The sequence below is a fragment of the Dipodomys merriami genome, unplaced genomic scaffold, assembly GCF_024711535.1.
Source record: "Dipodomys merriami isolate MVZ:Mamm:240054 unplaced genomic scaffold, mDipMer1.0.p SCAF_456, whole genome shotgun sequence".
Taxonomy (NCBI): domain Eukaryota; kingdom Metazoa; phylum Chordata; class Mammalia; order Rodentia; family Heteromyidae; genus Dipodomys; species Dipodomys merriami.
In genome coordinates, this window is record NW_027206020.1 from 41,925 (window position 1) to 54,474 (window position 12,550).

General features: G+C 51.0%; 2 protein-coding genes across 7 annotated transcripts in view; one reads left to right on the top strand and one right to left on the bottom strand.

Moving 5' to 3' along the window:
- LOC138808583 (uncharacterized) overlaps positions 1-12,550 on the bottom strand; it is a 47,323-nt gene that overhangs the window by 19,595 nt on the left and 15,178 nt on the right. The window lies entirely within an intron of this gene.
- LOC138808565 (double-stranded RNA-specific editase 1) overlaps positions 4,626-12,550 on the top strand; it is a 66,446-nt gene continuing 58,521 nt past the window's right edge. For 3 of the 6 annotated variants that reach the window (XM_069994822.1, XM_069994823.1, XM_069994825.1), the window contains exon 1: positions 4,626-4,796. The gene's annotated coding sequence lies outside the window, so the exon portion shown is untranslated. The remainder of the gene's footprint in view (positions 4,797-12,550) is intronic. The other 3 variants (XR_011366507.1, XM_069994820.1, XM_069994824.1) reach the window with 1 other exon arrangement.

Genomic DNA, 12,550 nt, shown 5'->3' on the forward strand with positions numbered 1-12,550 from the left:
CGGTATCTGTTTCTTTCCTTCTGTCTCCCATCTCTGAAGTTCACTATCTGTGTCTGTATGTGGAAATGCAGAGCTCATTACTGGTGTTGGGAGCATTGGACAGACGATACAAAGTCATCATGTAGTGAAAGAAATGCATCTACTTAAAGAGTTGCTCTAATGTTGCCAACAAGCTTTAATTTCTCACCAAACATTAGAGTGCTGAGGGCTGGTAAAAGGGATTTCTCTCAGGTCATAAAAATACTTCCAAGCCGGGTGCCGGTGGCTCACGCCTGTAATCCTAGCTACTCAGGAGGCTGAGATTTGAGGATCACAATTCAAAGCCAGCCCAGGCAAGAAAGTCCGTGAGATTCTTATCTCCAATAAACCACCAGAAAACCAGAAGTTGTGCTGTGGCTCAAGTGGTAGAGTGCTAGCCTTGAGCTGAAGAGCTGAGGGACAGCACTCAGGCCCAGGGTTCAAGCCCCATGACCAACCCCCCAAAAAAATTCCAATAATTTACTATTTCACTTAAAAAATACGAGGGCTGGGAAGGTGACTCAGTGGTAGAGCACTTGCCTTGCATACATGAGGCCCTGGGTTCGAGTCCTCAGTACCACATAAGCAAAAAAGAAAAAAGCCGGAAGTGGCACTGTAGCTCAAGTAGTAGAGTGCTGGCCTTGAGCTGAAGAGCTGAGGGACAGTGCCCAGGCCCAGAGTTCAGGACCCATGACCGGACCCCCCCCCAAAAAAAAAAATACAAGGAGAATCGACACTTTTGTTCAGTGGTAGAAGCTTGCCTAGAATGCACAAGGCCCAGGGGTCCATCTTCAGCACTGAAAAATAAATAAGTTTAAAAATATAAAACAGTCCTTAGAAAAGTTTTATAGTGGCATAATTGACAAAAGCCTGAGCATATTTGAAAGTGGACCATGTGATCGCTGTTGAGACTTGCCACAGTGGAGATGGTGACACCCGCCGCCTCCCACGCCACCTGTGCCCTCACCCTGACAGGCAGGCCACCCCGGCTCCTCTGCCTTTCCAAGGCTCAGGTCAGTTGGTGGAGCCACTTGGCAGGACCCCATCTCATGAGGCTCACCCACTCTGTGTTTACCCATAGTTCATCCCAAACCGTCTCTCTTATGAGGGAAAGTATCATTTGCTAAGAACGGAAAATGTATTTAAATAGTAGAACAGATGACAAAGTGCAGACCAAAGTGCAGGGAACCAAGAACAGGACAGCTGAGACCCTGATTGGCCACACGTTGTCACAGGACGCTAGCTTCATTGGCTCTTCAGAACTGATTGTCACATGGCACTGGCTTCATTGGGTCTTCAGAACTGATTGTCACAGGACGCTAGCTTCATTGGGTCTTCAGAACTGATTGTCACATGACACCGGCTTCATTGGGTCTTCAGAACTGATTGTCACATGGCACTGGCTTCATTGGGTCTGCAGAACTGATTGTCACATGGCACTGGCTTCATTGGGTCTGCAGAACTGATTGTCACATGACACTGGCTTCATTGGGTCTTCAGAACTGATTGTCACATGACACTGGCTTCATTGGGTCTGCAGAACTGATTGTCACATGACACTGGCTTCATTGGGTCTGCAGAACTGATTGTCACATGACACTGGCTTCATTGGGTCTGCAGAACTGATTGTCACATGACACTGGCTTCATTGGGTCTTCAGAACTGATTGTCACATGACACTGGCTTCATTGGGTCTGCAGAACTGATTGTCACATGATACCGGCTTCATTGGGTCTGCAGAACTGATTGTCACATGACACTGGCTTCATTGGGTCTGCAGAACTGATTGTCACATGACACTGGCTTCATTGGGTCTGCAGAACTGTCACATGACACCAGCTTCATTGGGTCTGCAGAACTGATTGTCACATGATGCTGGCTTCATTAGGTCTGCAGAACTGAGGTGGGTCAGGTTTCCTGCCCTGAAATGGACCCACGTACTCCAACTAAAACTAAGCCTGTTCAGGAGCCATTCCAAAGTTGTGGGTCTCTGGCATCTCAAGGTAAAGATTCTGTTCCTTGCCCTTCATAGGAAGGGTGATTGAAAGGAGCCTCTCCCTTCCTGCCCTCCTGGGCCCCTTCAGTTCTGCGTGGGCAGGGCTCCGCGGCCAGCTGCTCCCCCGTGAGATTCCTAGTCTCTGTGCAAGGACCCTGCACTTAAGCGTGCGTCACAGTTCCCGTGGCCTCGTCCGTTGTCCATGTGGCATTTGGAAGCCAGCACAGGGCAGAGGAGCCCAGTCCTTGCTGACAGCACGCGTCTCGGACGCACTTCCACTTCCTAGCTCAGAGCAACTGAATGGTTTACAACTCTGGCTTTCCTTTGAGTTCCTCCTCTTGCTTATTGGAAATCCTACCCGATCCCTGGAAGTAGTGCTGCCAGGCTGGGTTCTCTTTGCTGCTGCTGCTGGACTGTAGGTCCTCTGCCAGAGTCCTCTTCCAGTGTTCCCTGCCGCCGCACTCAGCACGGGTTCCCTACCTCCCACCTCCCACCCCAAAGCCACTGGGTATTTTCTGAAGACTCTAGGGTGTGGATCTTCGTCATACCTTTGTGGTCTTCTGTCTGCTCTCCTGCCTGTTATACCGAGACAGTCCCCTTTGGTATTTCTGTCTCAGCCAAGATGCGCCTGTGTCCCTTCCTTGACCCTGGGCTGCCTTTCTACCTCTTGGTGCCGAGGACTTTCAGTGCTCTGACCCTGCCAGTTCTCAGGACTATGCAGCTCAGGAGTGCCGGCCACTCCCAAAAGTTAGGGAGGCAGCTTTTTTATCATGCATCCTTCTGTGTTGGCAGCTTTCTCCTTCCCCGTGGGCATTGCCCCCCGTGGGCATTGGCTTGGGAGTGTCCTGCCTGTCCGTGCCCTGGGGTGAGAGCTGCCGTGTGCGCACAGGGGCCTTGCTTACTATTTACCTCCATGCTTGGGGAATAGTGTTTCTTCCGTGCCTTGAAAATGACAGTACTTAGTGTTTGGCAGAGCAAAGCCCTAATTTCCAGTCTAATTAAATTGCAATGTAAATATCACTTTAAGAGGAAATGCAGTTGCTTCATTTAATCAATAAGATCGTTCCTGGCACAGCAAATCCATAAAGTGCCCCTGAGTGATTTTTTTTTTTTTTTTTTTTTGTTGGTCGTGGGGCTTGAACTCTGGGCCTGGTTGCTGTCCCTCAGCTCTTCAGCTCAAGGCAAGCACTCTACACTAGAACCACAGCGCCACTTCCGGTTTTCTGGTGGTTTATTGGAGATAAGAGTCTCATGGACTTTCCTGCCCTGGCTGGCTTTGAACTGTGATCCTCAGATCTCAGCCTCCTGAGTAGCTAGGATGACAGGCGTGAGCCATCAGTGTCCGGCCTCAGTGAAGTTTTTGTGCTGCTTGTACTATGTGTGAAGAAAGTGTTCATGCTCCGGAGTGACCCTCACCTCAGTGGCACTCCCTGGCGTGGCCCACAGGCTCCCTCAAGTGCTCTCCCGGGAGCCTGCATCTCGTTGCGGTGAGGAGGGCTCCCGAGACACAAGCAGCTACCAAGCAAAGCCCCAGGGAGCATCAGGGGTCGGGCCCACTGTCCTCCCCACCCACTGGTTTGTCTTGCTCTGCCCATCCCACATGGAACTGGGGACAGCTGCATGGCAGCAGGCTCACAGCTCTGCTGGGTTCTCTCCCTTGCATCTCGAAATGTCGCCGTCTTCTCCTCTGTGCTATTCTCCTTCTCCGCTCGTCTCTGTGAGGAAGGCCGAGCCCCCGGCCCCTCTCTTGGCCCCATCTCATCTCCCGCAGCGGGCACAATGGCATTGTGCCTGAGTGGCGGGAACATGGCAGGAAGCTCGCTCTCAGCACATCACAGACCAGCTAGCAGGCCGGCTGATGCGGCTCCCAGAGAGGGCCTGGAAGCAGATGGGGGCCGAGCTTCTTGGAGGACTGCAGCAATGAGGAGGAGGGAGGGAGGAGGCATGTGGACTTGACCAGTCTGCAGAGGCAGTAGCTGAGCCATGTTCCCATCTGCCTGGACCTTGTCTTGGCTTCTTCCTCCAGGGTCCACCCTCCCTGCACACCGCCCCCCACTCGACTAGTAAGAGTCTGCAGTCCAAAGGCTATTGGTATCAAAGACAGCCGATTGAGGGAGACGAGCCAGCGCTTTCTGCAGCCCTTGGCCCCCCATGGCAGGGTGGGCACTGGCTGAGCAAAGGCCTGCTGTGTGTTTCTGCTCTCTACCGTCACATACACCTGCAGAGGTGCTTTTATTTTGAAGAGAATAAATATGTACAATATTTTGCTGACGGCCTCCTTCCTTTATGGAGGTGTGGTGTCTGTCTACGCCTGTCGGCTGGGTTGGGGGGAGCTAGCGTGCCGCCTGCCTGTGGCCAGCCGGTGGCACAAAGGCTGACTGGTCACTGGGTAACCCCTTTACAGTTTGTATGAGCATGTTTAAATTATGTCAACTTGTATTAAATTACGTCAACGTTGAGTTTGGCTTGCTGACTGGTGCATGATAGCACCCAGGAGGCAGGAGGATCAAGGGTTCAGGGCCGGCCTGAGCTGTATAGTGAAACCTTGTCTCAAGATGAGCTCAGTTCTGAGAGGTGAAATGTCAAGTAACCAAATCTTTTTCTTACACAGAATGGAGTTTGCTGAGCTGGGCTTGGAGAGCTTCAGGTGTGGTTGGAAGAAGTACCATCCAGGTGGATCGTACTTATTTTAGTTCTACTGAGCTGTGATCTCAGTGTTACTGACACAGAAGGAGCTTTGCCTCAGGATCAGAGCAAAAATATAAACTCAAGAAATTTCAGGGTAAGTAAAAGCTTATAAGAATTGGATAAAATGTGATTGATACAAATTCTAGGTGTGATGGCACATACCAGTAATCCTAGCACAGTCATGGCAGGGGGTGGATCTCTAGTTTGATTGAACCTAGCTACATAGCAAAACCCTATCTTAAAAAAAACAACAAAAAACAAAAAGACTTGCTTGACGTAAGCTGCTTAATTAAGTCTTGTGGTTTGCCTTGCCTTTTACATGTATTTCGCTGAATAATGTCCAGATTACTGGTGACCCGTAGTAACTGGTTACGCTTGTTCACTCATGTCTTGCTGTGGACTCAGATCCCCTGGGAACCCCTCTAGGCACCTCATGGGTGCCGGCAGCTCTGGCCTCAGTCACTGCAAGTGAGGTCAGCACTTCATGCTAGGCACGAGGTGATTTTACCGGCTGTTCTGTTCTGTTGAGGTGATTGCAGGGGAATTTCTTTAGTGCTAAGTTTTGGCAACTAGGGCATGAGTCAGCACCATGGCCTAATTCTAGACTGCCAAAGTCGACATTCCCGTGGAAGTTTCTTCTTGGGTTTGGAGGAAGAGAAAGGACACAGAGTGTGGCCATGGGGACACTGCGTGCCCTGGGCTCCAGCAAGGCCCTGATGCACTGCTAGACCTCTTACCCCTCTCCCCCTCTCTCACCAACACAGACTGCCTTCGCAGGCCGTCTGCAGCTCTAGAGCTTCCAGACATCAAGGGTAGGGCCGGCCTGCACCATAGCCCGAGGAGCAGAGCAGTGAGGACAGATGAGGCCCCCAGGGATGTAAATGTGGGTGCAGGGGAGTGGCCAGTAGGCCCTGGAGGTCACTGTGTTTAGGGAGCACCATTGTGCCTATCTCTGGCTCCTGGGATTTAAGTTCATGTCAGAAAAGGCCCTACTTATTATTTCTTTGCCTTTAAATGTCACAGAAGTAACTGGTCCCACTTAGACTTATCTGAGTGTTGGAAGGTCAAGGGGAAGGTCATTTCTACTGTCACTATACCAGGTGGAGTTTTATATTTGGCTGTGACCCATCTTTCTGCCCATCAGTGATATGAAGTCAGTTTCTCAGTAACCAAAGTTTACTGAAAGGCACAGCATCCCAGAGCCACAGTGGGCCCAAGAAGACATACGGTTCCACGTTGCAGTGTTGAGTGTAATTTATGACTGCCTATTTTTAACATGCCACAGAAGTAAAGCATTGCATTAATTATGCCTAGTATGTGAAGTAGCAAGTATTTTTATATAAAGTAAACATGCACTAGAGAAATGAATTATTCATAATCCTTTGCACAAATAAATTGTTCTTAAAGGCATAGAAGCATATGCTGAGAAAGTAGAGATGAAGGGCTGAGGCTGTAGTGCTAGGGCGCAGTGGAGCATGTCTCCTCCTGCTGGTGATGTGGGGTAAGTGTTAGCTGCACTATAGAAACTATTGCTTTTCCCCTGTACAATGAGAACTAATTTCGGCAACAAAGAGTTTGAGGCTTTATTCTTTTCTTTCTTCTGGCTGGGAAACATACAGTGAGCATAGGAGACTTGGCTGAACGTGCCAGTATGAGAGAAGAGATTGACTGACGTGCTGATTCCTCACCTGGGCCTGGAAGTTGGCTTGGCCATGTTGGCTCTGCGCCAGCTTACCATGCTGCCTGGGCTTCTTGCATCTTGACACCTGAGATGCTCTCCTGAGGTGGAACACCATGGGTGAACCGCACAGTCCTAGCGGTGTTCACCCGCCTGTGAATGACTAGACTGCAGGGAGGTTTGCCTCTGGCTTACACGAGGCATTCGCCAGGTGTTTCTCATCCTCTCTGTGTGCTAGATAGTCTTTCAAAGCAGAAACTTAACTCTTCATTTTAAAATGAAGTTCATAAAAGATACTGCCTTATGTAATTATAGCCATATAATTTGAAGTGTGCTCAGATGTAGTGAAAGGAGAATCTTAAAAATGTGTAAAAATTCCAGCCAGGTGCCGGTGGCTCATGCCTGTAATCCTAGCTATTCAGAAGGCTGAGATATGACTTGAAGCCAGCCTAGCCAGGAAAGTCTGTGAGACTTATCTCCAATTACCCGCCCCGCCCCCCCAAAGCCAGAAGTTGAGCAGTGGCTCAAGTAGTAGAGCACTAGCTTTGAGAAAAAATGCTTAGGGACAGAACCCATGAGTTCAAGCCCCAGGACCAGTACCAAACCAAAGAAACCTTTCAGTCACATGGAAACATACAAACCTGCAACTCAGCTGCATCGTGTGCTGAGTGGCTGGCAGTGCAGCTAGACGTGCACGAGCACAAGGTTAGAGCTGAGAGCTGGCTTGTGGCAAGGCTCACCCACAGAAGAGGTGGGTGCACTCTTCCCACACACGGTCCTTACATCCTGTGAACCAGGTGTACATAGAGCATCACTGTGCTCGCACGTCAAGCAGCCCAGTCGTACACAGAATATTACCATGCTTGTGTGGAACACTCATCACCATATTTGTGTGTTAAATATTAAATCATGTACAGAATGTCACCATGCTTGTGTGTCAAACAGATCATACACAGAATGTCACTGTGCTTGCATGTAAAGCACATCACTGTGCTTATGTGTAAAACATACCACTGTACTTGTGTATAGAACAGTCAGGCTCATACATAGAATGTCACTGTGCTTGTGTGTAAAATGTAGTCAGGTCATCTACAGAATGTCACTGTGTTTGTGTGTAAAACAGATCACACACAGAATGTCACTGTGCTTGTGTGTAAAATGTAGTCAGGTCATATACAGAATGTCACTGTGTTCGTGTGTAAAACAGATCACACGCAGAATGTCACTGTGCTTGTGTGTAAAATATAGTCAGGTCATATATAGAATGTCACTGTGCTTGTGTGTAAAGCGCATCACGGTGCTTGTGTGCAAAATGTCAGGTCTGGACTTGCTCTCTGTGGACAGCTTCACCAATGGGAAGCCGCTTGGTGCAGAACACAGCTCTGTGTCTGGGACAGTCCTGCTGGCCCCAGAAGCCTAGGAGGGCTGGATTACTGATAACCAGACTACTTTACACTGCCCCTTAGCACCATAGAGCCACCCGAACAGCACTCCTCTTGAGGAGGAGTGTGCAGGGGAAGGAGCCGTGTCAACAGCAGCTGTGTCTCCAGGGGCCAGTGGAAAGCTTTGGGATGATGGGGAAGCGGTGATGGGAAAGGGAGGGAGGGCGCCACGTGGACGCTCCTCTGTAGTGGTCAGCTCCTGGTGTTCCAGTGCCCAAGGGAGGCCCGGGGATGACACTGGAATATCTCCTGTCCCGTTTCCATTTCTTCAACAACTGTAGCCTTTGGAGTCTTCAAAGTGGTGAGAGGATTGCTGGTGTCTTTCGTTTACTGGTGAAGCCACTAGGGCAGCAGCTTGTGTGTGGCTTCAGGGTGGTTATTGGAAAGTCCACGACCAAGGTAGGATTAGAGAGTTGGGACTTACAGGGACCATTTGGCGGGTGAGGAGGCAGCTACCAGGGTGCTGAACAGGGACACAGTCCTACTGTGCCCACAGCTGGGCAAGCTGGTAGATGTAGAATTTAAAATAATCTGACATCGGGCAGCAGTGGCTCATATCAGCTCAGCAACTCAGAAGGCAGGCATTAGGAAAATTGAAATTCCAGGCTAGCCTGGGCAAAAAGTTTATGAGATATGTCATCTCAACCCAGCTGGGCACCGCAGGAAGTGTAGATAGGAGGATTGTTGTCTAGGCTGGCTGGGGTAAAAAGTGAGGCCCTATCTCAAAAACAACCAGAGCAAGCCAGGCGCTGGTAGCTCACGCCTGTAATCCTAGCTACTCAGGAGGCTAAAATCTGAGGATCATGGTTCAAAGCCAGCCCAGGCAGGACCATCTATGAGACCCTTATCTCCAGTAAACCACCAGAAAACCAGAAGTGGCACTGTGGCTCAAGTGGTAGAGCGCTAGCCTTGAGCTGAAGAGCTGAGGGACAGTGCCCAGGCCCAGAGTTCAAGCTCCACGACTGACAGAAAAAACAGTAAAGAAGGTTGGAGAGGTGGCCCAAGCAGTAGAGTGCCGGTGGAGCAACCAAAGTCTGGAGCTCATGCTTCTAGTACTGTGTTATCATCTGCACTGTCACCATTATCATCTCAGTAAAACTTGGTCTAAACACTAAGTTTTGGTGTGTTCTAGGTGGGTAGAGTCCAGTGTACGTGTGAGGCTTTAAGTTCCCTGGAGTGTGCTATCCACAGAAGTGCAAAACAAAGGAAAAGCTCAGCAGGCATGTGGTTGGACAGTACTGGGGCAGAAAGCTGCCCAGAATTCCTCTTTGCTGTTCTGTGCCCTGGCCTCGACCAGTCAGAGGAGAGGCCGTGGTGTCCTGGAGACCACGCGTGAGGAGAAATGGGAAGACCAAGCTGCAGGCTCCGGAGAGTCTGTTCACTCTTCAGTAGAGGCACATGTGGAGACCCAGCATGGTCCTCCCTCATCCCGGTAGCACAGGTGACGCCTGCTGCGCTGGCTGGGATGCACAGCTTGGAAGTCTTCAGACTCCACCTGCTTCTTCCACCTGTGACAGCATGCCCGGGGGGGCACCGCCACGCAGCTATTGCTTGCCTTTCCTTGGTCTCTGGTCAGGTAGCTGCGGTGAGTGACAGCATGGCATGAGTGACCGTGTGGCCTGCGTGACTACGTGGCCAGGCAGAGAGCTGTTCTTGGTGTGATCTTCTCTTGTGTCATGGGGTAGCTGTGCTTTTGTGTCCAGTCAAGGTCTATGAAGCAGAGGTAAGAAAATGCAAAGCCCTGTTTGTGGAAGTGGTGCAGGTGGCTTCGTCCAGTGCTGGTGTGCAGCCCCCCGCAGTGGAGTGGACGTGGCCAGCACAGCCAGCTCTGAGCACATGCAACACACACACACACACACACACACACACACACACACACACACACACACACACACACACACACACACACACACACACACACACACACACACACACACACACACACACACACACACACACACACACACAGTCCCTGTCCCGTCCCGGGCAGAGAGGCAAGCCGGTGGGGGCAGGGCAAGGCAGGCCAGCTTCATGGCTGTGGGGTGGGGCTCTGTCCTAGAGGCTGAGCAGGTATTTTCCAGGCAGGCTGCAGGGCTGGAAGGCGGGGTCTGGTGAGTCAGAGAGGATGAGAATAGGGGCTGGCAAGGCAGGCTTATGTGCATGCCAGACCAGTGTATATTTCAGTGTTGATCTGAATGGCACCTTCAGATTGGACACATCTGGACACATTGGACACATTGGAGGGCGTTTGACGAAAGCCAGCCCACAGCCCTGCCCTCCTCAGAACCTTTGGTGGTTGTGTAAGTGAGCTTTAGCTGTTTGGTTTTGGTGGTGGCTGGAATTAGCATGCTGCAGTGGTGGAGTCACAGCGGGCAGAGCACAGGAAGGACCGTTCCTCATGAAGTCTGCTTGGCTCCCTCATCCTGGGATCTCAGATGAGCTGTGAGCTCATCTGCCGAGACCCGTGTGCTGGGGCGGACCAGGGGCAGTGCATGTGCGCCCCTGTGTGCCTGCCGGATTAGCAGGAAGGCGGAGTTGTCCTCCGTGAGGCTTCCGTGGGGCCGAGTCAGAGGTCTGCACTGGGCCTTCCCGCTCTTCACGCCACACTGCTGACCTTGGCTCCTCAGCTGAAAACGTCACTGCTGACTGCACTGAGAGACAGAAGGGTCAGCCTGCTCCCTTCCCCACCTTCTCTGCCTGTGTCATGGAATACCTTCAATTGGAAGGGCCAGAAAACATCTCCAGTCCTGTCTAAACTGAGATTTGTTCATGTTTTACGTCACAAGGAATCCAAAGGAAGTTTTTTCCAAGGTTGGTACAGAAATCAGCTATGTTGGGCTTTGGTGTTTCTGCCATTCTTATAAGTAGTTATTCCCTCACCGTGGCAGTGTAGCTGCTGCAGCTCCAGGCACAACAGGGAGGTGGCTTATGGGGCCGGCCCTTTCGCCAGGGACATTCCAGAAGCTTTCAGCTTATTTTCTTCCCTGGGCAGAGCTGGTTCCTGCAGCCAGCGTAGCCACAAAGTAGACCATATGCTCTGTAACTCTGGTCCCTGGCAGGAGGCAGGGAAGAGCCTGGCTAGGGCCGGTTTGGCCACCTGGGCCCTTGGCTGCTTCTGCTTGGTGCTCCTTGGCTGGTGAGACTGCCTCATTCCGTGTGGGCTGTGCCCCCCTCGCCCTGCATCCTGCTGTGCCACCCTAAGCTCCCCGATCAGGTGCCAAGCCCTGACCCGAGTCCTGACCTGCCTGTGCTGAGCACTACCACATACCCCTCCATTTCTACCACCGAGCTTCAGAGTTACTGGCTTTATTTTCTCAGGTGCACCCCAGCCTGCAAGTAGCCTTCGTTACCCTGGTTGCAGAGGCTTTATGATTGGACAGCGCCGTTTTGAGCATGGCACTGCTCTCCGTGTGCTGTCCTCTCAGCTTGGGCAGCTCTGGGCCTTGCATGCTGCCCCTCTGCTGGGGGGCCTCCCTGGGCAGCTCTGCATCCTGGGTGTGTGGATCCTTCTGATGGAGCCCCTCCCCGGGCAGCGGTGGCTGTGGGAAGTGAAGGAATTAGCACGCACAGCCTCGAGATATAGACACTGGCCCCTGGTGGCCTGGCTCCTTGTTGAGGGAGAGCCACGTTTCCCTGTCTTTGTCTCCATTTATTTCTGGATCACCCATTTGGTTTTTGGAGCCCATTCCACTCATTCTTGAAATTCATATATTTTCTTTTTTTTTTTTTTTTTTTTTTTTTTTTGTCGGTCGTGGGGCTTGAACTCTAGGCCTGGGTGCTGTCCCTCAGCTCTTCAGCTCAAGGCGAGCGCTCTATCACTTGAGCCACAGCGCCACTTCCGGTTTTCTAGTGGTTTATTGGAGATAGGAGTCTCACGGTCTTTCCTGCCCGGAATGGCTTTGAACCGTGATTCTCAGATCTCAGCCTCCTGAGTAGCTAGGATTACAGGCGTGAGCCACCGGCGCCCGGCTGAAATTCATATATTTTCTATTTCAAATGAGACTGAAACCTTCATTCATATTTTGACTTTTTCCTGGAAGTTTTGTTCGTGTCTTTCCCTGTGTTTATTGGGGGCTCATTGTCAGTTCGTAGCATCACCCTTGATGGGAGACCTCTGGTACAGTGTAACACATTCTGACCAACAAGCAGCCACCTCTGCTTCCTGCTGGCCTGCCACTGACCGTGTGGCCTGTGGGTGGTGAGGAGCTGGCCCGCCCTCTGGCTGGTTGCCCTGCAGGTCCCTGCCGTGGCACTATGCAGACAGCAGGTGGTGCTGGAGGATCGCTTGGAAGACAAGGTAGCTAGTCACTAACTGTGAAGTGGTTGGGTTCATTCAATTCCGCAAAGTTGGGACCTGGGCAGAGGACCCAGGAGGTGTGGGAGGAGTACTTACTGCGCCTGACCTGGCTCCCTGTTTAATGTGTTTACTGTAATAGATTGTATCAGGGTACAGAAGAGGGGCTTCCAGATTGCCAGAGCCTGTTCCTACTTAAACAACTGCCGCCGTGCCTGTACAGTTGGTGTGGATACAGTTTTACACTTCTACCGTAGCTTACATTTCAAGTAGGCAATGAGTTAAACTTTAGGAAAAGCTAGCAAGTACTATTTACTTCTGAATAAGTAGCAATTTTAGCAAGTAGATGAACCAAAGTTTGTATTTGTTTCATTTGTAGTGAGGCAAGGGTGACATTTCAATACCTAAGCTTTACCTATTTATTTTATTAGCAC